The sequence below is a fragment of the Coenobita brevimanus genome, chromosome 20 (assembly GCF_032717465.1).
Source record: "Coenobita brevimanus isolate Jiangsu-jjx chromosome 20, ASM3271746v2, whole genome shotgun sequence".
In the NCBI taxonomy this organism is placed as follows: Eukaryota; Metazoa; Arthropoda; class Malacostraca; order Decapoda; family Coenobitidae; genus Coenobita; species Coenobita brevimanus.
Genome location: NC_136973.1, coordinates 24,735,039 through 24,761,505, shown reverse-complemented (window position 1 = coordinate 24,761,505; position 26,467 = coordinate 24,735,039).

The window sequence follows — 26,467 nt, the reverse complement described above, 5'->3', positions numbered from 1 at the left end:
GTAATTCCCAGGTGAGACTCACGACGCAGAGGAAGGACACCCGCTATGAGTGCGTGCAGTGTGACGTGGGTCTCTGTATTCACCCATGTTTTAGTGAATATCACACGTTGATGCAATTTTAGTATGGTGTGAATGAGAAAGGACGCAGAAATTATGGGGTAAATGCGACAAACAGACGCTCAGTGAAATTATCAGTCATGTTGATCTCCAAATATTAGTATAAAGTGCATACGGGTAGAACATAAGTGCAAACATTGTATGTAAGCATATAAATCTGCCCTAAGTTGAAACTTACATAGCGAGGGTTTTATGATGCGATATTCTGTCGCTCAGTGCAAAAAATACGGCCCGTAATTATATAATTATTATTATTGGAAATTCTTACGGGTATAATATAAGTTCAAATTATTGTAAGTGCTGATATATATTCTAAGTCAAATATTCATAGCGTGTGTATAGAGATGCGATATCCTGACGCTCAGTTGAATGAATAAGGCACGTATTAGTGAAAATAAAAGTCAGCAAGTGGTAAAGTGTGTAATATATGTGAAGAATTAGTATATAAGTGTGTGAGTATTATGTTGGTCGAAACATTCCTTGCGAGGGTATTTTCAGGCGATATTCTCACGCTCACTTGAATAAATAATGGCAGTAAGTATGTACAGTGCAGTATAGGGGTATAAACGTGTGTAATGTAAGTGGGAAATTATAATTGGAGTGAATAAATAAAGTAGATGATGAAACACGAGTGTTTGAGATCGTGGTTGCTACGTGAATATGCGCTAGCATATCGCTAAATGCCCTCGTAATGAATGTAAATAATTGAAAACTTTTACAGTGGTGGAGGAAAGGTTCTATGTAAAGAAAACAATAATAGGAAAGTGATAAAACAATTTGGTATGTTGAAATACGAGTCATAGCGAGTGCGCTTAGTAAGCAGATGTTCGCTAAACTTATGCTGCATGTCATCATAATGAATGAAAACATCTGAAAACACTTACAAACAGTTGTAATTGGTAAAATGTCATTGAAACAGAAGTATACAAGTAGAAAAAATGATAGATTGACTCATACCAGACACTTAGCATATAGCATGTTACGACTCGGACCAAACTCGCTATGCTCGCGCAATGGTACAATGCTTATTTTTCATATATATGTGTCTGAAATACATTATATTGTTACTGTTATTGTTCATTAGTTCAAATTCAATAAATATAGAGGTGTTGTGTGTTGTTTCTCCCATTATTCCTTACCATAGAAAACGTAAACGCATATCCAGCCCATTACAGAACACCACACCTGCCGGGGGGAACCGCACCTGTACAGACCACTTCTAGACCGCGGGAACCACTTTCTTTGTGATTTTCCTTCGTTTCTCGACCTAAGTGGAAGTTTTAGCAAAACAAATTTTTTTCCAAAAAGGCTCGGGACTGGTGGATGTCATAGGTGCGGAAAACCTCAGGACGTGACGGGTTAAGATTTTTTTCCTGGCTTTTTGATAGTTTCTTTTGACCTAGATGACCAGTTAACTCATGTGCCTGTTGAAGGGCCTGTATGACTAAGGCACGAGGGACTATGAGGCTGTAATGAAGACTACCGTCTGCCTTCTCCCTCACAAAATATAACACTTCATCTATTAAGGCAAACTGATCTAAGGTGGTTTTGGGTAGTCTTTTGGCAGGAACTCTACCACCTTTGAGAAACTGTGCTTGTTCTCCCCACACAGGTTCTTCTCTTTGATGGACCTTCATTTGTTCTCAATCTAACCCGAGCCAGGTGGCTTCAGGTGGACGGACTACTACTCGAACTAGCCGTGACAACTGGTCTGCTACAAAATTGTTCTTACCTTTCAGATACTGGATGTCATAGCTATATTCCCGCATCTCTCAGATTCATCAATTCATTCGAGGTGATTTAATCTTCTGCTTGAATATACTAGTGAGAGGTTGGTGATCAATAACTACGGTAAAATGGGTACCCCACAGATAATGATGGAAGTTACAACACGCAAGGACTACAGCTAGGGCCTCTTTATCTGTCGCTGAATATCAAGTCTCACAGGAGTTCAACTTTATAGAGAAATACCCAACCGGCTTGTTGGTACCATCTGATTGAACCTGGCTCAGGACTCCTCCAACATGAGTGTTACTAGCTTCTGTCGTGAGAATGAACGGTTGCTCTACCTGAGCTCTAACTAAAACAGGGGCGTTCATGAGGCAAGACTTGATTTGTTCAAAAGATTTCTGGGATTCGTTCATCCAGGTAAATGTTACTCGAGATTTAGTTAAGTTAGTGAGGGGCGTAGCAACTTTTGTAAATGATGGAACATGTTTTCTGTAAAACCTGCACATTCCTAGAAATCGCCTTACTTCCCTTGCTGTGGTGGGAGGTTTCATCTTGTGACTGATTCAACATTCTTCGGATCAGGTTTGCTTCCTTCGGCAGAAATCTGATGACCTAGGAAGGTGACTTCTTGAAGGCCGAATTTGCATTTACTGAGATTTAATTTCACTCCATTTTTCGTAAGTAACTGGAAAAGCTTCCTCAGGCGGTCTAGTAAAGTTGGGAAGTCTGGAGCCCAATGGATCAAATCGTCTAAGTAATTTCTGACCCACCCCTTCTGTAGGAGGGGTGCTAGTACTGAACCCATTCGCCTGGAAAAGATCACAGGGGAGCAATTAAGTCCAAATAGGAGACATCGAAAGCAGTATAGTGTGACCCCATCACTGAAGGTAGTGAGGCCACAACTTTCTTCATCTAACAGAATTTGGAAATACGCCTCTCGCATAATTATCAGGAGTGACATAATACTGATGTCCGGCTGCTTGTTCGCCTAGTTCATGCAGTCATGGGAAGGGGTAGATGTCAGTTGCAAGGTGTTGATTCACATGACGATAATTGAGGCATATACGTTTGCTACCATCTGACTTATTTACATGTACAATAGGTGACGGCCAGGCTGCAGTAGATCGTTCTATGATTTCTCTGTCCTTCATATCTTTTAGCATGTCTGCAATGATCTGTTTTGCTTGTTCGGGATAGCGGTACATGGGTCCATGACTAGGCTGAGGATCAGCTACTTTGATATGAGCAGGAGGGCCACTGATGAGTCCTAACACACTTACGTCAAGAATAAATAGAGGGTCATGCTTAAGGATTAACTGAGATAACTCTTCCTGCTGGGCAATAGTAAGATGTTGCCAGTTTAGTTCTCCAATAAGTTCTTTTAACCTCTGAATACGTGTCCCGCTTTGTCTGACTTGATCAGTTTCTGGAAGTAGGTCATTGTGAATTTTAGTGACATTAGCCCTACAAGGAGGTGGATTATCAATTCCATCGTATGATCCAATAATTGTGCCCTTACGAAATACCTTCTCCTTCTTAGTCTCATTTGTGAGAGGGAAGTACAGTAGATTAAATTCTCAGAACTGACTTTGACCAAGTATGGGTGACTGTTATAACCTGACCCTAGGTTGAGGATAGATGATAAGGTTAGTACCTGGGTCTTCTCTTACAGGGATGGGCACAAACTTAGACTGCTATGGACCTACTTTCATGGTGGTAAGAAGATTGATTTGTGAGAAATGTTGTGATGGGTTTGAGGGTTCGACTGGGTCAGCCTTCACTCTTTCAACTTTGTTCCTTTGTCGGCGAATATGATTCACAACATAAGGGGCGCCTCCCCATACCATGACTCTCCTTATTCCAACCCACATGAGAGGAGCTTGACCTATTACATCGCAACCTAGGAGCAGGTCCTTATTAATATAAGAATTTGGCACTACCAGGAACCATTGTTTATGGTTCTTCTCATCTCCAACTCCGATTTCTGCACGCAGCATTCCTAAACTTCTCAAAGGAGTGCCTGTAACTCCATGCAAATGAGGCGGGTTTCGCCGTGTATTTACTTCTCCCCCAATTCGCTTGACAGCTGATTCCTTAATTAGAGTGTAGCTACTCTCGGTATCAACTATAACTTCTACTATCTTTCCATTAATCACTACACTGATGGTAGGGGATGTATGACCACCGGTTAGTCATAACTTCTGGTGTGGATTTTGTGAATCTTTCGATTTAACCCGTCACGTCCCGAGGTTTTTCGCACCTCCAACACCCCCGAATCCAGAGCTATTTTGGAAAAAAAAATTTTGGCTAAAACTTCTGCTTTTGTTGAGAAACAAAGGAAAATCGCCAAAAAAGGGCTTACCGTGGTCCATAAGTGGTTGGAACAGGTGAGGTCCCCCGCCCTAGGTATCGTATTCTATCATTGACGTGTGAGTCGCTCACGTTTTCTATGGTAGGAAATATTGGGAGAAACAACAAACAACACCTCTGCATTTATTGAATTTGAACTAATAAACAATAAGAGTAACAATAAAATGAATTTCAATGACATATATATGAAAAATAAGCATTGTACCTTCACGCGAGCATAGCGAGTTGGGTCCGAGTGATAACATGCTATGTGCTAAGTTTCTTGTATCAGTCAACATATCATTTTTTCTACTTGTATACTTCTGTTTCAATGACATTTTACCAATTTTTACTGTTTGTAAATGTTTTCAGCTGTTTTCATTCATTACGACGACATGCAGCATAAGTATAGCGAACATCTGCTTACTAAGCGCACTCGCTATGACTCGTATTTCAACATACCCAATTGTTTTATAACTTTCCTATTATTGTTTTCTTTACATAGAACCTTTCCTCCACCACTGTAAAAGTTTTCAATTATTTACATTCATTACGAGGGCATTTAGCGAAATGCTAGCACATATTCACGTAGCAAGCACAATCTCAAACACTCGTGTTTCATCTTCTACTTTATATTTTCACTCCAAGCATACTTTCCCACTTACATTACACACGCTTACACCTCTACACTGCATTATACATAGTTTCTGGCATTATTTATTCTAGTGAGCGTCAGAATATCGCATGAAAATACCCTCGCAATGAATGTTTCGACAAACATAATACTCAAACACTTACATACAAATTTTTCACTTATATTACACCCTTTCCCACTTGTAGACTCCTATTTTCATAACTACGGGCCTTATTCATTCCACTGAGCGTCAGGAAATCGCATCTATATACACTTGCTAGGAATAGTTTGACTTAGAATATATTTCAGCACTTACAATACTTTGAACTTATATTACACCCGTTTGCATTTCCCATAATAATATTTACATATTTACGGGCCTTATTTATTCCACTGAGCGACAGAATATCGCATCAGAATACCCTCGTTAGGTATGTTTCCACTTACATTATGTTTATACACTTAGATACTATTTTTGCACTTATGATATACCCGTATGCACTTTATACAAATATTTTCAGATCAACAGGACTTATAATTACACTGAGCGTCTGTTTGTCGCATTTACTTCAGAGTTACAGCGTCCTGTCGCATTCACATCATATTAGAACTGCATCAAGGTGTGATACTCGCTGAAACATGGGTGAATACAGAGACCCCACGTCAAACTCGACGCACTCATAGTGGGTGTCCTTCCTCTGTGTGGTGAGTCTCACCCGGGAATTGCTACACACGTGACATCTGCGTTGGGGCCTAGGTCTATTTGGCTGAAATGGCGGCCGGATATTCTCAGGGGAGTTTGGGCAATAGGGGCAGTGCGGGTGCGATGTTGGGGCCTTTCAACAGCATACCGTGCAAACATCTCTCTTGTGAGCTCCCTCACAAACCCTTCAAGGGTTTCCTGAACTCCTGTTGTCGTGGCATGCAGGTGGTGGCAATTCAGAGCAGTGATATCTAGCAAGTGAAAGAACAGTTTCTTATACCACTTCATCGTGGTCCTGGCACACTCGACCGACGATATCATGGAGTCTGACTGGTCCACCAGGCGCATGTTTATGTTATAATCCAGGACACACTCAAATTTCCATATGTGATGCCTGTTCTCGCTCCGGAAATCCACTGAATCTGTCCGGTGCATCAAGGGGCGGTGAACCGTGGACAAGAGGCTTACTTCTCTATTATGGTTCCACACAGTTGCAAGTATGTTGTTGGCTTTGAAGGAGACAACCTCATTCCTGTCAAGTTTCCGCCCTACCTTGACCATGTGACGCCTGTTCACCTTCACGGTACCACAGATTCCCGTTTCATGCATGTGTAGATAACGAGTGAGAAGAGGGCAAGTGTACCAATTGTCCAGGTAGAGGACGTGACCACGATGAAGGTAGTCTTCTATCATTGTCTTTACCACTGCTCCCGACAGTCCAATACTTCGATCTTCTATTATGTTTGTCTGTGCACCGGTGTACAAGACTACTGTATGTCTTGCACATAACCAGTCCTACAGTCACACATAACAAAGATCTTGAACCCAAAACGGTGCCTTTTGCTGGGTATGTACTGCCTAAATGAAATATTGCCTCTCCACAACACGAGACTCTCATCAATGGCGAGGTCTCTATAGGGATAAAATGACGAACGAAAGGTTTGCCTCAGGTGATCAAAGATCAACCTAATTCGCCTCATCTTATCTGTGTCGTTCGCATTTGCAGGATCATCAGTATCGTAAAAGTGGAGGCGACTTAGAATTTGTTGGAAGCGATTACGGCACATGACTTGGCCAAATATTGGTGTCAGCATAACAGGGCCACTTGTCCATTAGGCCGGAATTCTGTTCTTTCGTATAATAACCATCAAAAGGACCAGGGCAAAAAATAAGAACACTTCTGAAAGGGAGACAGGGTAATCATATATGATAGAATGCCTGCTCCTTGTTCCCAATCTTTCACTCTCACGGCGCTGGCTGCTTGCAAAACGGTTGGTTTGGTCAACTATCTGCTCCACGAAAGCCTCACTAAAAAAACAGGTGCAAAAAATCCAGCCTGGTGGAATTAGGGTGAATTCCGGGAGCAATGCAGCCAGCGCGCCCCTGCTCAGTGAAGGGGTGAATGAGGGGAGAAAAATCACTCCCATCCTCCCAATTCCATACCACAAATCCCTCGTCCCCATTGTCCCCATCAGCGCCTTCGTCTGGGTGGGGAGGAGATGCTGGTGGGGGAGACTGGGGAGAAGGAGTGTGGAGGGCTTCCCCACTTGCACTCCTCTTCCCTCGGCCTTTACCCTTTCCCTTTCCCTTACCCTTATGGCCTTGAGGATCATTAAGGGGCTGTGGGGATGAAGTTCGGGAATATTGGGGAGCATAAGACATGCTGGGGAGTGGTTCCTCCCCACCTTCCCCCTCCATCACAACACCACGTGATTTTTCACGCACCCTCACTTGCCCAGGTGTTTGGGAATATTGGGGAGCATAAGACGTGCTGGAGAGTGGTTCCTCCCCACCTTCCCCCTCCAACACAACCCCACATGATTCAGGACGCACCCTCACTCGCCCACATGATAGACCCCGCCGCCTCACACCACCTAGGGAGAGCAATGACTCACTCCCACCACTCTAGCTTTCCATACTCCTCGCTGCACTTTTGCTTTCACTCCCCACTCCCTCCACGGCACTTCCTACCTCCCCAAACAAAAGACTAGGCCCATACCTGCTCGTCCGACGTGGTGTGCCTCAGGGCCACGATGAGTTATCACCTCAAGTCCGTACCACATGGCAGCAAGTCCCACGGCTCCGTCCTTGTCCTCGTCCTCGTCCTCGTCATCAAATTCGGGCTCCACATCACGTTGGGGCTGGGCAGAGGATGTTCCATGTTGTTTTTTGGCCGGCTGCCCCTCTCTAGCAGCACGGTAAGTCACGTACTGCCGCTTCCTGGGGGACGGGACTTCTTCATCACTGCTGGTGGTTTCCTCCTCCTCTGGCTGCACATAATCTTTGTCAACAACCTCATCGTCCAGTGGGAAACCACTGTCGCCTGTAAAGGCGTCCAGAGCGGCTTGAATTTCGTCCTCTGAGAGACCTCTCTTCGCTATGTCTGAGCAGGACCATTGCTAACAGGTGAGTGACTGAGCCGTGGGAGAGTGCGGGTCGCATGGGGTTGCCGAGTGTCCCCACCTGGTTGCAGGTAGGGGAAGGTTGAGCGACCCTACGTACCGAAAATCAAGAGCGAAATTTGAAAATTGTGCAAATTATGCACCTTGCAATTGCACACCGTACCGGTACGTCACCGGGACTGGCAAATGCAAAATGTTACAACGTACCCATACGTCGACGGGATGCGCCGGGTTAAAGTCATTTTGTTGTGGAGGTTTAGGGTTACGTCCAGGACACCCACGGTCTCCACGACGACATCCGGGTCTGCGGCAGTCAAAACAATGTCCGGGAGGAGTTTTCTGCCGACACTCTTGGAGACTATGTGATGAAGCTAAGCAATGGGCACAATATTTACTACTAGATGTTCTGGAGTTGCTAGGTTGCCCTTTATTCACTTGCGCTAGGCTAGATCTGAGCTCGCGAACCAGGCATTTTAATTCTTTTACTTCGTCTTTCGGCCCAACTGGACTCGAGTGATCTGTCTAGTTCACCGAGGTGTACAGCGATGGCCGATTCTCGAGTTTCCTTCCCTTGACATTATTCTCAGCAGGCACTGCATTGACATGAGGGGTCTGAGACACTTCCAACAACTGACGTTCATGTTCAACTTTATCTAGAAATTTCTTTAATGGGTACTCATCATCTAGGAATCCCTCAAGTTTTTCTCGTGATAGGAGAGGTAAGTCATACCACAGCTTTCGTTTGATTGCTTTGTCGCAGTTAGGGAACTTTTTGTCAGGGAATTTATGTTCTATCACCGCATGCTGGCAGATAAAACAGTGTGTGAAAGCCTGGAGTGACTCTGTCCAATCATTACACATTGATTCTAATTCCTGCCAAGCCAGATCAATACTGACTTCAGTGGCAAACTCCGTAGTATTGGTGGTGGTGGTGGTGGTGGTGGTGGTTGTAGTAGTAGTAATGGTAGGTAGGTAGAGAGGTAGGTAGGTAGAAGCAGTAGCAGTAGTTGTTGTTGTTGTTGTTGTGAAGGAAGTTTGTATAACCAGGCAGTGGAGCTGCCTGGTTATAGCAGTGCCACCACGTGAAGCCCCCTCACTCCAGCACCAAAAACCCGATGGAAAAATAGGTAAAGTAACAGGTCTTTATTTCTAAAGAAATAAAATTCATCTTTATTATCCCTATGATTTTACTTAACAACATTAGCTACAAGATGGACCATATATTACAGTACTCTGTCACTGGGCAGCTGTTTCTCTCGTGTGTTGCCTGCACGGCTCACTTAGGCCTGTCAATGACTATCCTGCTGCACTTATTCATCTCCTATCCCTATTGCCACACACACGCCCACACCAGCAGCATTACAGTCAACCCAGGCGAGTGTCCAGTGGAGTACAATATCTGGACTACCCTGCACACGTATTTCCATACCCAGTACTCCATTTTTGCTACTGACAGGCAACCATCAATCACTCGATGTCGTGCTGCCCACCCCTTCCTTCACCTTTATCATTCTTTTTCTGTGTCTGTCCTCCTCTCTTCCTATTTCTCACCGTCATCCATTCACTTGATGTAGTGCTGCCTACTTCTTGCTTCACCTGTATTGTTCTTTTTCAGTGTCTACCCTCCTCTCTTCCTATTTCTCCCATCTTTTCCGTCACTTTTTATTACTCTTCTTTCCTTTTCAGGTGGCTTTACATTGAGTGACAAGCCTAATGGTTTCCTGTAAGCCAGGAAACCATTTACGACGTTGGGTGGTAACCATATAGCCATCCCATTCGTGTTCCTTTCGTGTCAACAAGTGGGTTGGTGGAGGGTTAGTGCCCCTCCCCGTAAAACAACTAACTCAAAGACAAACGGCCACCCCTTACGGGATTATGGCGTCTGGCTATAGATAGACAGTTTGATTAGTAGTAGTAGTAGTATGAGTAGTAGTACCAGTACCAGTGGTAGCAACAGCAGTTACAATAACGAGAGAGAGAGAGAGAGGTGGATCCGACCTGGAGTTGGCACTACAGTATAATCACATTTCTCAGCCTCGATGTCCCTCTCTCTCTCTCTCTCTCTCTCTCTCTCTCTCTCTCTCTGTTTTTAAAATACACGAGAATGCAGGTGTGGCGGAAACACCTGCGCCCCCTGGCGACCTCATGGACGCTACCACCTCACCCACCTCGCCCATCACCCCAGCCCCGCCCCTCACCCTCTCCTCCCCCCCAGTCCCACAGTCGCGCAGTCACCCTCCCCCTCCTCTCCCTCCCTATCCATCCCTCCACTGGCCCAGGGAAACTAAATCATAATTCCCGGGGAGATGGTGTATCTGGATTAGCCCTACAGTCAAAGCCAACTGCAGAGCAAATTAAAGTATTATCATTCAATGCTCGCAGTCTTAGAAACAAGTTTAACGAACTCAAAATCCTTCTAAGTGTCAAAGAATTTCATATAATTGCCGTAACAGAAACGCATCTTGATATAGATAATAGAGATTTATTATTCGAATACCAGTTAGACTCGTATAAATTTCATTTTAAATGCAGAGAAAATGGACGCCTAGGAGGTGTTGTTGGGATATATGTAAAAAATCACTTAAACCCAACAGAGGTAACCTTAAGTGGACAGAACTTCGAACTGGTCTGTGTCAAATTACATTTAAGATGTATGAATATAAATATTGTTACAGTCTACCGTCGTCCTTCTCATACTCCAGAGGAAGACACAGAACTGTACAATACCTTGCAGGAAGTTCTTGATGGGGACGAAACGTTGATTATTCACTGGTTTACAAAAAATTTGAGGCAAGCATGAAATTAGGTGTTCTAACTTAATTTTGGGGTGCTGATTTCAGATTCGAATCCGTTTTCACTCATCACCTCTAGATTTTGAGATATACATGTATACATGTATGTACTTGTATACATATAGGCCTAGATCCAAAATATTCGTCAAACATTCATTTTCCGTCTTATTTTCTTGGAACTTGGTTTATAACGCGCGCCACAACAAGCTCAAACATGTCAAGCACTACACGCAGGACTGGGGGTCTAGGAGCACTTTCGTGCCTGGGAAACACAGGGCCCAAGAAAATCCTCTGGTGGACGTGAATAAGATGCTTCTTCCCCCTCTTCATATCAAGTTTGGCCTTATGAAGAATTTCGTGAAGGCCATGGACAAGGATGACGCTGCCTTCCAACACCTGTGCACTCTGTTCCCAGCTCTCAGTTCTGCTAAGCTCAAGGAGGGCATCTTCATCGGACCTCAGATCCGGGGGGTGCTGAAGGATGAGGTATTCGAGGGGAAGCTCACCTTGAAGGAATTGAGAACATGGGAATCATTTAAGGTGGTCTGCCATGGCTTCCTTGGTAACACACGGGCACTAGATTACCAAGAGCGTGTCGAGAAGTTGTTGCAGGCTTATCAGGATATGGGGTGCCGAATGTCTCTCAAGATTCACTTTCTTCACTCCCACCTCAACTTCTTCCCCCAGAACCTCGGAGCAGTAAGTGACGAACATGGGGAAAGGTTCCACCAAGATATTACTAAGATGGAGAGCAACTACCAAGGCAAGGGGAACCCCAGCATGATGGGGGACTTCTGCTGGATGCTCCTGTGCGACATCAAGGAGTCAAAGTACACCAGATCGTCCAAAAAAACTCACTTCTGACTGTCTGTAGTACTATGGTGTGTATATATGCTTACATCCAAGTAACAGTAATATTTAGTTCTGTCAGTGTTCTGTGTCTGTTTTGTTTCGTTCTGTAATATGCCATTTTAATATATGAAATAAACTCATTATATTATAAATATATGCATTATAATAATTTAAAAAACGGGATATGTGAAAGCAAAAAAACTAGAGGTGATAGAGCAAAACTGTTTAGAAATTTGAATTAAGCATATCAAAATTAGTCAAAAACGTCAATTCACATGCTTGCCTCAGATTTTTTTTTTTTTTTTTTTTTTTTTTTTTTTTTTTTAAACCAGTGTTACCGGCGATTGCAACCTGCCGTCAGTAAACTGGAATACAGTTACTGGTAGCAGTAATAATGACAAAAGGATGACGGATTTCATTAAGAATAACTTTTTATTTCAATGTGTCACGGAACCGACAAGACAGGGCAATATCTTAGATCTTGTTATCACTACAAATGAAGATATGGTTTCAAGCCTCACTGTGGGTGAACATCTAGCATCTAGCGATCATAATCTCATAAGATTTTCCATGAACATCTCACATAATGAGTGCACAAGTTAAACTAAGATGCCGGACTATAAAAACGCAGATTTTAACGGCCTAAGGAACGCCCTGAGTACACTAGCTGAACATGTAGAAAGTAATAATGATGTAAACGAAATGTGGGCAGAATTTAAGCGCGTATTCATCTCCACTCAAAACAAGTACGTGCCAATGAAATCTAAACAAAACAAGGATAGAAACAAACCAGCGTGATTTAATGCAGATATTAGCAGAGCAGTTAATGAAAGAAACGGTTTCCACACCTTGCTTAAAAGTCACACCAGTGAATTAGTCACAAGGCAATATATCAATAGTAGAAGAAAAGTTAAAAAACTCATTAGAACAGCTAAACAACAGTTTGAAATTGATATAGCAAAAACAAATTCTACTGATCCTGAGCTTTTTTATGGATACATTAACGGCAATAAGAGACTCAAGGCGGGCGTTGGTCCACTTATCAGCGACGAGGGTGCTCCTATCTCGGACGATAAGGAAATTGCCTTTACTTTAAATAAGTTTTCCAGTTCGGTTTTCACAGTAGACGCCAATGACATCATCGAAGAGCATCAAATGTCAATCCAAAAAGCATTAAGTGATATGCATATTAGCAGTAATGAAGTGAGAGATAAACTTAATAAAATGAACGGTAATAAGACTCCCGGCCCAGACAATTTCTACCCTAAAATACTAAAAAATGTGATGGATGTAATATGCAGTCCTCTAACATCTATCTTTAACAAGTCCCTACAACAAGGAAAGGTTCCAGCAGACTGGAGACTGGCTAACGTGACCCCTATATATAAAAAGGGCAGTAGAGATCAAACAGGTAATTATAGACCAATTAGCCTAACCTCTGTCTTGGGAAAGATCCTCGAATCCTTAATTAGAGATAGGATAGTTGAGTTCCTAGAAACTAATAACGTAATTAGGAACAGCCAGCATGGCTTCAGAACACGGAGATCATGCGTGACAAATTTAATTGAGTTTTACGATATACTTTTTAAAATGAATGATTGTACCAGGTCACTTGATATAATCTACTAAGACTTCCAGAAAGCCTTTGACAAAGTGCCACATGATAAACTAATGACAAAAGTAAGATCACTTGGAATTGACGGAAACATTCATAGATGGATACGTTGCTCGTTAAAGCATTCAAATACCACCATATTCAGCATAAATAACATACAACTTAATACTAACAAGCCGTATCCAAAAATGAATCGCTAAGAAAGAGGTGCTAGGGAGATTTCTTAACCGACAAGAACACGACTTAAGTTATAAGGTAGGAATGAGTCTCCTTGGTTACAAGTCAAATGACCTCCAATCTGACTTCATCTAGCCACTAATTGAGCAGGAAGGGGTTAGGGAGCTTTGCCAAAGGAAGCTAAACACACTATACCGTTGTTTACTCTATCTTAGCCGTATTGGAAGCATTTACGTGACAGAAGGCGACAGTAGGGTATAATAAACAAATAAATCGCTTAAGAAAAGGCGTTAGGGCTGGGTGATGTCCTTATGGGCGGTGTGTTTGTTCGTCGATGGGTTGGTACAGGGGATTGATGTAAGGGTATTGAGAGAGAGAGAGAGAGAGAGAGAGAGATCAACTGTTCGCAAACGGTAAGTATATAGACATAAGTAGATAGACAGAAAGATAGCAACAAAGCTGGGAATAGCGCCGCTACTATTTTAATAGAGATGGTGGTAACGCCATTACTTTTTTTAGTCAGTAGCGGAACTGAGAGCGCCGCTACTTTTTGGCTGTACTCACGCGTTACCGCGCTGCTAGCTACTCACGCGACGAATACAGGTCCGGAGTCGGTGAGTACATACAGATATGCCGACGGTTTGGTTGTATTTATTAATGAAAAATAATACTTTCGTCAGTTCTGTCAATTAATGATGTTTGTTCTACATTACATCATTAATTTATTAATTATTATTTATTAATGTGAAATAGGAATTTGCTAGTTAATTATCGATCATTTAAATTAATTAAAGATAAATAAGGATGTCAGCTAGATGTAGGCAATGCAAACACACACACACACACACACACACACACACCTCTAACTATCCCCGTCTCTAACCCCCTCTCTCCCTCACTCTCTCTTTCAGACTAATTCTTACTACGTTGTTATTTCGTAACTATGTTACTTTCAGTTTAAAGTAATGGAAAAAACATTGTTACTGTTGTATAAATAGCCTTTAAAAGAAAGCCCCAGTTCATTTTTACTTTCGTTTTCGTACATATCTTAAATAGGTATCATTGAAAATATAATAAATGTATATAATATGTATCAATAGTAGGCCACATTTTTTTGCCTGTTATTTACGTATGTTACTTTCAGTAGGTATACTAGGTAACAGTGTAAAAGAACATTTGTTACATTATACAGTAAATAGCTTTTTCCTGTACCTTCGGCTCTAAGTTTCATTAAAGTGACACCGACAGGTATATGATGTTCTTTTTTTTTCCATATAAGTACATACTGACATTACTGGTACACAACATAACCACTCAGACTGACTAATATTATCAAAACAATATATAGTGTATTGCTATATCACAGATTTTTGTTAACTTTTCTTCGTGTACCTTTTTCTTATCCAAAGTAGCGGGAGCGGGACTGCGCCGCTACATTTCGTATCAAGTAGCGAAACCAGTAACGCCACTACTTTTTCGAGCTAGTAACTGGAATGGGAGCACCGCTACTTTTTATGAGTAGCGTTGCCAGCATTGGATAGCGATACATACATACACACATACCTAAATAGACAGATAAGTAGACAGAGAAACAGACAGATAGATAGATATATAAATACAGACAGAAGATAGATACACATGTTCCTACCGCTTCCCGTGAGAGAAATACAGTATTTGCATAGAAGGAAGGATACCTGCAAGGCAGAATTCACGGTGCCACAAACATTTATTCTCGCCAACAGTCACAGCCACATGGTATATCGGTGTTCTGGTGGGTGGTATGATGAGCACGTTCTAAAGTGGTATGGGATATCCACACCAGTATTTAGGACCACCCGGTTTGGTGTACCCGGGGTGGCAGAGCACTCAACAATGGCAGTACAGTTCTTGGCACCAATATACCACTGCTACCACCACCACCACTACTACTACTGTTACTACTACTACTACTACTACTACTGCTACTACTACTACTACTATAGCACCACACAGTACCCACCACAGCCACCACCATCACCTGCTACTAGCAATTGCCACTACCACTATCACCACTGCCACCATCAATACTACCACCATCATTATTACCACTACCACCACCACCACCACCTTATAACTAACACTTTCACTACCACAACCACAACCATCACTGTCATCATTACACTATACAACACCACCACAACTACCATCACCGCCACAATCACCATTACCATCATCATCACTACCACTACCACCACCATCTAGTAACTAACACTTTCACTGCCACCATCACAACCACCACTTTTTTTTTTTTGGTGAGGAAGAAGGAACCAAAGGCCGCGAGCCAGCAAAACTGTTCCTTCCAAGAGAAAAACAAAATACAAGAGAGAGCCAAATTCAAGATCCATTCATTTCGAGATGCCTGGACACACTGCGTTTGAAAGACTGGAGATCATAGGAAGCAGGAAATACAGACAGAAGGAGACAGTTACAGAGTTGACTTGTTGCATAAATGAAGGACTGGGAGTAACGGTTAACTCTTGCATTAGAGAGTTGGACAGAAAAGGGATGAGAGTTTGCTGCTAGACGGGTGCTACGCACCCATCGTAGAGGTGGAGGAATGCATGCAGACAGTTCAGAGGAACAGTGACCATTGAAGTAGCGATAGAAAAGAGATAAAGATGCAACAGTGCGGCGAAGAGACAGAGGTTGAAGGGAGTCAGTAAGAGGGGGAGAGTTAATGAGATGAAAAGCCTTTGACTCCACCCTATTGAGAAGAGCTGTATGTGGGGAGCCTCCCAACACATGAGAGTTGTACTCGACACAGGGGCGGATAAAACCCCTGTATAGAGTCAACAATTGTGCAGGAGTAAAAAAGGAATGGAATCGGCTTAGCACACCCAATCTCTTGGAAGCAGATTCTACAAGAGATGTAATATAATCTTTCCAAGATAAGTCCCGAGTAAATGAAACCCCAAGCATGTTCAACGATGATGCAGGATTAAGCTGAATATTATTAAACATTAGTGGGTATACCTGAGGAAGATCTTGTCGGGTTGATAGGTGCAAAAACTGAGTCTTTGATGCATTAAAAACAACCAGATTATTTTTACCCCAGAGATACGTGCCCAGTCAGACATTAAGTGCCCCATAGCCTCATCCCTTGTTTGTTGAAGTAACTGCTGAGATGGACGTTGTGGGAATCGAATGGAAAGGTAAAGGGTGGAGTCATCAGCGTATGAGTGGATAGGGTTAGATGTACAGCTTAGAAGGTCATTGATGAATAAAAGGAAGAGAGTTGGTGATAGGACAGAGCCCTGAGGAACACCACTGTTAATAGATCTAGGAGAAGAACGACAGCAGCTATAGAACGACCAGAAAGGAAGCTAGAGATGAAGGCACAGATAGAAGGAGAGAAACCGTAAGAGGGCAGCTTGGAAATTAAAGATTTATGCCAGACTCGATCGAAAGCCTTTGAGATGCCAAGTGGAATGGCAGAGCTTTCGCCAAAGTCCCGAAAGGAGGATGACCAGGAGTCTGAAAGGTAGGTGAGAATATCGCCGGTGGAGCGTCCCTGACGGAACCCATACTGATGGTCAGAAAGAAGGTTGTGATAGGAAAGATGCTTTAAAATTTTTCTATTAAGAATAGACTCAAAAACTTTTGAGATACAGGATGTTAAAGCAATTGGACGATAGTTAGAGGGTTGGGAATGGTCACCCTTCTTTGGGACTGGCTGAATGAGAGCAAACTTCCAGCAAGAAAGAAAGGTACAAGTTGATAGACAAAGGCGAAAGAGTTTGCCTAGGCAGGGTGTAAGCACAAAAGCACTGTTCTTGAGAACAACAGGAGGGACTCCATCAGGCCCATATGCCTTATTAGTACTGAGGCCAGGAATTGCAGAAAATACATCAGCTGAAGAAATTTTAATGTTAGCCATGAGGAAGTCAGAGGGGGGAAGTGATGGAGGAACAGCACCGGAATCGTCTAAGGTGGAATTGGAGGAGAAAGTCTGAGCAAAGAGATCTGCTTTATCAGTAGGTGAAGTAGCTACAGAGCCATCAGAGTAGAAAAGAGGAGGAAAGGATGATGAGGTCAAGTTGTTAGAAAGGTTTTTGGCAAGGAGCCAGAAGGAGCGGGAAGAATTCGAGTTAAAGAGTTGAGAGCATTTAGTATGGATGAAATTATTTTTATCAGAGCGAAGAACAGACTTAGCACGATTCCGAGCAGAAATGCATAAAAGATGTGATTCAGGGGGGGGTTGGCTCCGATACCATTTATAAGCCCTCTCCTTGTTGCGGACAGCATTAGAACAAGCGTGATTAAACCAAGGCTTTCGTTCATTAGTCAAAGGATATGAGAAAGGAATGTATGCTTCCATGCCCGAGAAAATAACCGTAATGCGCAAGGCACACTCTGATTGCTCCCGGCCATGGAAGCAATAATCATTCCAGGGAAAATCAAAGAAGTACTGCCTGAGGGCCTACCAATCCGCAGCTCCAAAGTGCCACAGATGACGTTTCTTTGGAGGGTCCGCAGGCTGTACCGGAGCGATAGGACAGGTTAAGGTGATAAGGTTGTGATCGGAGGAGCCCAATGGAGAGAAAAGATTAACAGCGTAAGCAGAAGGATTAGTTGTAAGGAAGAGGTCAAGTATGTTGGAGCTCTCTCCAAGGCAGTCAGGGATACGGGCAGGATGCTGTACAAGCTGCTCTAGGCCATTAAGGATAGAAAAGGTGTAGGCTTGTTCACCAGGTGGATCAGTGAAAGGAGAGGAGAGCCAAAGGTGGTGGTGAACATTGAAATCTCCAAGAATGGAGATTTCAGAGAAAGGAGAAATGGATAGGATGTGTTCCATCGTAGAAGTAAGATAGTCAAAAAAAATTTTACAGTCAGTAGATTTAGGAGATAAGTAAACAGCACAGATATATTTAGTCAGAGAATGACAGGAAAGCCGAAGCCAGAATGTAGAGAATTCAGAAGAATCGAGTTCAGGAACACGAGAGCAAGATAAGTTGTTCCGTATATATACACAACAACCACCTTTGGCTTTGAAATGAGTATAGAGAAAGTAGGAGGATACAGAAAAGGGTCTCCTGTCAGTTGCCTCAGACAGCTGAGTCGTAGTTAGAAAAAGAAGGTGAGGTTTAGAGAAGGAGAGGTGGTGCTCAACAGAGAGAAAGTTAGAGGAAAGGCCACGAATGTTGCGGAAATGAAGAAGAAGAGAGTCAGACATTGGTCCCAGGCATCTTCAGTCGTCACCGGGAGAGGGGCAGAAGGTATGTGCATTTATGGTCCCCCCTCCTGGGGACTCCGAGGCTACGTTATTCGACGCCATTATTTTAAATTTTTAAAAGGAAGTGTGGTGTGTACTGTGCATGTAGTTTGGTGTTGATAGTTGGAGAAACTTGTATTGCAGAGCATGCTGGTCTACTTTCTGTGTTACTGAGACACTAAAGAAGTTCAGCAAAGGGGGATGGTTGGGACCTAGTCACAAGGGCTGATGAAACGGGAGCTCCAGCTCTCCCTGTCATCAGCTTTCCATCCACCTTGGGAGTGCGTCCACACGTGCTCTCGAACATATGTTTGCAAAACAGCTGGCAACAAGTTTGGGTACATGTATGCAGCAGTATTTGGACTGGTGTATGCAAACATGTTTCAGTGCAGCTTGGATCACTGGCAGCAGAGGCGATGGGATAAGTGTGTCCATACCAGGCAGCTGAAACGTCATCCTGATGTTGCCAACATGATCTGGACGCTGCTGTTCCCAACATGTTTGCAGCGTGTTCGTTACTGTGTTGCATACATGTTGCCAGTACTTGTTCCAGGACATGTGTGGACGTGCCCTTACACTATACTACACCACTCTACTACCACCATCACCACTACTACCACCACCACTGTCATCACCACCACTACTACCAGCACTATCACCACCACCACAATGGACAGCTCAATGATAAAGAATAATACTACATGTATCAGGACTTCATATTATAAATACAAATCATAATAGATAGCATGATGGATCGATAGATTGATAGATAGATAGAAACACCAAGCCAGGGTGTGAGATAGGTAGTGTATCAGCGAAAATCAAGCAAAAGGAAATTAGCTTGCAACTCTTAAAGTGAAGGAATGCTGGTCGTGCACCGGAAGCTGTACATACACACAGACATACAGTGGTCTAGAAGCTTCACAACAGTATAGCACACGTGACACGATCCCTGCTAAACGAGAATGTAGGAATCAGAGCTCAGAACGGGGCAAGCCATAGAACCGGCAGGTAGTGGAGAGATCAAATAAGAAGAGGGGTCCGACTAGACTTAGTATATTAAGTCCCTGTGTAATACATACGCTGCTCAACTTAGACTTTCTTTGAAGATAATAAATCAAGATCAACTCCCTGTATTCATCTTTAACTCCTCCTGCTCTTCAATTACCAAAATAACTTCAACCAAAACTCAAGACTTACCTGTTACAAGACTAAAGAGTTACATATATATAAATGGTGGCTACGAAGTGCCAACACATGAACTGACGTGATTCCAGTGCTGACCTAACGTGATTCTAATGCTGACCTAACGTGATTCTAACCTAACGTGATTTTGATGCTGACCTGACGTGATTCTAATGCTGACCTGACATGATTCTGATGCTGACCTGACGTGACTCTAATGCTGACCTGACGTGCTTCTAATGCTGACCTGACGTGCTTCTAATGCTGACCTGACGTGAATATAATGCTGACCTAACGTGATTCTAACGCTGACCTAACGTGATTCTAATGGTGACCTGACATGATTTTCATGCTGACCTAACGTAACTCTAAAGCTGACCTGACATGATTCTAATGCTGACCTGACATGATTCTAATGCTGACCTGACATGATTCTAATGCTGACCTGGCATGATTCTAATGCTGACCGGACATGATTTTAATGCTGACCGGACATTATTCTAAAGCTGACCTAACGTGATTCTAATGCTGACCTAAAGTGATTCTAATGCTGACCTAACGTGATTCTAATGCTGACCTAACGTGATTCTAACCTAATTTGATTCTAATGCTGACCTAACGTGATTCTAATGCTGACCTAACGTGATTCTAATGCTGACCTAACGTAATGCTGACCTAACGTGATTCTGATGTTGACATAACGTGATTCTAATGTTGACTCGACGTGATTCTGATGCTGACCTGACGTAATTCTGATGCTGACCTAACGTGATTCTAATGCTGACCTGACGTGATTCTAATGCTGACCTAACGTGATTTTAACCTGACGTGATTCTAATGCTGACCTGACGTGATTCTGATGCTGATTATTTCCCCACCTTCATCTGACACTAATTATGGCCTAATACACTCATCTTTCATTGTCCCTGGTAATTATGCCTTGCACTATATGGCATTATAAATCATTAAGTTTTGAGAGTCATTTCTGTCTCACCTGACTAGTCTTTCGGGTACTTTACCATACCTAACTTAATCTAATTTAGTCTTTTTTTTTTTTTTATGCGAGGAAGAAGAAACCAAAGGCCATGAGCCCGCAGTAACAGTTCCCTCCAAGAGAAAAGCAAAATACAATAGAGAGCCAAATTCAAGATCCGATCATTTTGAGATGCCTGGACACACTGCGCTTGAATGACTGGAGATCATAGGAAGCAGGAAATACAGACAGAGGGAGACAGTTCCAGAGCTGACCTGTTGCATAAATGAAAGACTGGGAGTAACTCTTGCATTAGAGAGTTGGACAGAAAAGGGATGAGAGTTTGCTGCTAGACGGGTGCTACGCGCCCGTCGTAGAGGTGGAGGAATGCAAGCAGACAGTTCAGAGGAGCAGTGACCATTAAAGTAGCGATAGAAAAGAGATAAAGATGCAATAGTGCGGCGAAGAGACAGAGGTTGAAGGAAGTCAGTAAGAGGAGGAGAGTTAATGAGACGAAAAGCCTTTGACTCCACCCTATTGAGAAGAGCTGTATGTGGGGAGCCTCCCAACACATGAGAGTTGTACTCCACACAGGGGCGGATAAAACCCCTGTATAGAGTCAACAATTGTGCAGGGGTAAAGAAAGAGCGGAGTCGGCTTAGCACACCCAATCTCTTGGAAGCAGATTTTACAAGAGATGTAATATGATCTTTCCTGATAAGTCCCGAGTAAATGAAACCCCAAGCATGTTCAAGGATGATGCAGGATTAAGCTGAATATTATTAAATATTAGTGGGTATACCTGTGGAAGATTTTGTCGGGTTGATAGGTGTAAGAACTGAGTCTTAGATGCATTAAAAACAACCATATTATTTTTACCCCAGTCAGAGATACGAGCCAAGTCAGACATTAGGTGTGCCATAGCCTCATCCCTTGTTTGTTGAAATAACTGTTGAGATGGGCGTTGCAGGAACCGAATGGAAAGGTGAAGGGTGGAGTCATCAGCGTATGAGTGGATAGGGTTATATGTACAGCTTAGAAGATCATTGATGAATAAAAGGAAGAGAGATGGTGATAGGACAGAGCCCTGAGGAACACAATAAAACAATAACAGCACCATCATCATCATCATCACAACCACCAGCATCACAATTACCATACCATCTCTGCCACCACCACGACCATCAGCACCATCATCTAAAACACCCATATAACCACAATGATAACGACCACCACAACCACTGTCACCACAATACCATTATCATTTCCACCACCATCACCACCACCAACATCACGAAAAGCACCATCACCACTAACACAACCACTACTACTAATACCACCACCACCATCACCACCACCACTTTCACCACAATCACCATCAACGCCATAACTAGTATAAATTTAACATGCAAAATCCATTACCAATTAAAAGAAAGAACTGAAGCCAGGCAGTTCATGATTTCAGGCTTCCAGCATTGGGTTCCCGCCCCTGTTATGCATTCTAGTTTTATTTTTTATTATTTAGTTTATTTATCAGTTTGATGTTCATTTACTTGGCGCGTGTATGTCAGTACTGGTGCGTGTAAAAAAGTGTTGGTTTATGAGACAGACAGACAGACAAGGAGAGTGTAAGTGAATGGCTGGGATGAGATACAAACAGACAGACAAGGAAAGTGTAAGTGAATGGCTGGGATGAGAGAGAGAGAGAGAGAGAGAGAGAGAGAGAGAGAGAGACAGACAGACAGACAGACAGACAGACAGAGACAGACAGACAGACACAGACAGACAAGTAGACAGACAGACAGGTAGACAGAATGACAGGCAGACAGACAGACAGGCAGACGAACAGACAAACTGAAACAGCCACAGAGAATGATACAGACGGACAAATAGAGCGTGATACAGACACACAGAATGAGACAGACAGACATACAGACAGATTGAAAAACACACTGAATGAGACAAACATAAGATAGACAGATCGACAGACAAACATAAACAGAAAGTCAAACACAAACAGACATGAACAGGTATTCAGACACAGACATTTACATTGAGTGTCCTGTCAAATAAGGACAGTGAGTATTGGCGCTGAAGTGGAGACAAGTGATGGTGGATGGGACACGGGAGGACTGATTGCCTAAAGGGAACGAGTTAGCAAGTCTCTGCTTAGGGTAGGATACTTAATATATGTCGTGAGACAGAGAGACAGACAGACAGGGGAATTTGCCAACGATTTGGAAAATTACGTCTCGACTGCCCTCTTCGTTGGCAATATTTTCCCATAAGAAGTAAAATATAATATGGACAAAAATATTGTGGATTTAAGGCTGCGTCCACACTTGCTTCAAACATGTGATCGACAAGAGGAAACGATGCTCCGGGGTCCGTCCGACGTTCAGACACGGGCACTGATGCAGCTCTAACTCGGTGCTTCGTTTCTTCTCGTCAGTCACATGTTTCGGGCAAGTGTAGCCGCACCCTTAAAGTAGCCATAAATATTGCTATTCACTGGTCAATATCTTAACATAAAAGTAACCCTAAAGCAACCCTAAAGTAGAAGCAACCATAAAGTGACCCTAGAGTAACCCTTAAATAAAAATAACCCTAAAGTAACTAAAGGCAACCCTAAAGTAACCCTAAAAATTGTCATTCATTGGTCATGATCAGACTACATTAGGGTAATTACCTTTGAATCAGCGAGGCCGCGTATAACTTCCAGTAGTTGCAGTTTGTAACAAGACCCTTAGTATTACGAGTATTTCTGCTTCAGTGTTAATTGTCCTGTTTTTACCTTGCCATATGTAATTTCTTAGCAAGTAAGACACTATACACGGATCACTTTAAATGTGTTCTGCATTATAATTTTGATGATTTTGTTTGCGCGCATTGTCAAGTAATGTTTTTTAAAACTTGCAATCAGTATCTATCTATCTATATGTCTGTCTATTATCACACTGCATGTATTCTTATTTATATCACTTTGCTGTAGTGTTTACTGTACACCTGCATATCGGCATCAGCGCTAATCCGTTTTCGGTTACTCCTTAGTTCACTGGTTCATAAATGCTCCCAAGCGTTTTCCGCATGTCAGTTTAGTATTTATGTATTTATTATTATGAAAAAAAAAAAAAAAAGCGTAATCAGACTTAATTCATATCATGACCTAAATTACCCCAAACATATATACAAATATTTATATATTTACATTACTTCCAAAACAATAGCTATATTTGTTATGGATTCGAAATTCTTGAACCCTCGAATTCCGTGAGTAAAGGTAAACACATGGACGGAGCCAGGAGTGTTGCCATACAGCCCAGGCAACATCTCTGCTTTGTCACGTTGATGTTTAGCATATGGTGCTTTACATACACAGGCTGCATCTTTCGCTGGTTATTACGTCTATTTCTCCCATACACATGACATGCAAACCATCCTTGGTGGACAAACGTTACTAATCTGGCTGACAGAAAGGAAGATACCAAACCCTTATTAATCTGGAAAGTGATATGGACATCTTAGAAGTTTTCCTGGATCCCCCAGTGAAACAGTGATCTGAACCCCTCGATGTAGCTTTGTTGTTTAATCCCGCTATATCTGTCTATCTATCTATCTACCTATATTAAAAAATAGCCTTATAAACTTAAATGCTATAGTACATAATCATATTCTGTGGCACATACTTCCCACAGACAAAGCTGTACAGTAAGGGTGATGACAAAGACGGGAGGTGAGCGTGGGGGCAAAGGCGTCAGTACAAGACAGCTTTGCATCTGTTAGGCCACAAGGCAAGTGTGAGAGGAGAAGAAATGAGTTATCTGAGCTGACTGTGTGGAGTTACATGGAGAGACAGACGGATAAATGAGGAGGTTAGGGAACATTGTAGTGTTGTGCTTGTGCTGTATGATGCTATAATCACCTTGAGACGGGGTCCTCTGGAGGGAAAGGAGAATGAGACTGACTAGGAGAACATTTGTGGGTGACGTGAAGGAGAATATGAGGAGGGGGAGGTTAAGAAGACCGAGGATAAGGAGGAGGAATGGGACGGAGAAATGTGAAGCAGAGTGTTGTTGACTGGAGTAAGGGCAGCCTGATGGCGCCGACTGGCTAACAGGGGACGGTTTTTTCCAGGATAAAGGCATGTGGTTATTGATAGATAGACAGACAGATAGATAGATGATAGATAGATAAATGCACAGATAGATAGACATAGATACATAGATAGATAGATACATAGATAGACTGATAGATTATTCCCTTAGTACTGTAATGATTAACTGCGAGTTGCCACGCATGAAAACGAAGTGGAGTGCGCAGCGAATTCATCGTTATTGGCTAATCTCATGCTTTGCCACCACGTTAGGCCATTTTTTTTTTTTCAATGCAAGGCAGAAGGAACCAAAGGCCAGAAGTCAGCAAGATAATTAAGTCTTTAGGACGTGTACAGTACTTCTTCCTGTAGATCTGCCCTACCTGTCTACTTACTGTACCTGCCTCCTTCATTTCGTGCCTGACTACTTACTGTACTGTACATGCTTACCTACCTACTTTCCTACCTGCATACTTATCCCCCCACGTAATATTCCTAAAGTACCCTCAGTGCCTACCTCCCTACCCACCTCCCTGGCTACATGCCAACCTCCCTACCTGCTTATCTCCCTACCTGCCTTCCATTTAACCTCCCTGCCAAAGTCCCTACCTACCTCCCTAGTCTCTGCCTACCTCCCTAGTCTCTGCCTACCTCCCTTTGTATTTCCCTCCCTACCTACCTTCCTATCTTCCTGACTACCTAACTACCTACCTCCCCATCTTCCTGACTACCTTTCTACCTACCTTTTTATTCACCTTCCTACCGACCTTCCTGCCTATCTCCATCCCATAACGAGGTAACGACACAGGTGAGAATTTATTTATTTATTTACTCTGTGCGGTTTGCCATATTCTAGTAGGTTATGTTAATATTGTGCGAGGACATAAACTACATTCCAGGTCTTCTCAGGTCATTCCAGGTCTTTCCAGGTTATTCCAGGTCTTTCCAGGTTATTCCAGGTCTTCCCAGGTCATTCCATGTCTTTCCAGGTCATTCTAGTCATACCAAACCTGCCCAACATCTCATTTCTGTAGCACTGCATTCCATCAAATATTAGCCTACCCATTGTCAGGAGTCGGTGATCGAGTCCAGTTTATGTCGCTTCATTCTTTCCTTAACACACTAGATTAAGTCTAAAAAACGGATAATAGTTGAGGTGCCCTTATTTCACATTAATTTCAAGTATCATCTCCAAATACTGTGATTGCTTCAAATAATAATTATGTGCCACTGAAACTTGTTTTCTCCAATACAAAAATCTGTTTTCTTTAATCAATCAATGGATGACAATAATAATTTGCTTCTATAAGAGTCAAGTTTCGGGACTAACTTACACCACGCGTAGACTAACACATACAACGAATATTCAGTAAATCCTGCTGTAAACACTCAGTCATTATCTAGGGGTGAATGCCACTGAATGCATAATCTCACCCTCTGTTTCCATCCACGAGGACTTCTTCGTGCAAGCCTCCAAACAGCAACTCTTCCCGGTTTAATGATCTGTTAACCAAACGCGCAGCCAAAGATGGGGAGCCCAAGGCCTACGCCCCACCCCTTCATTGCTAACAGAATAAGCTGAACTGAAGGAAG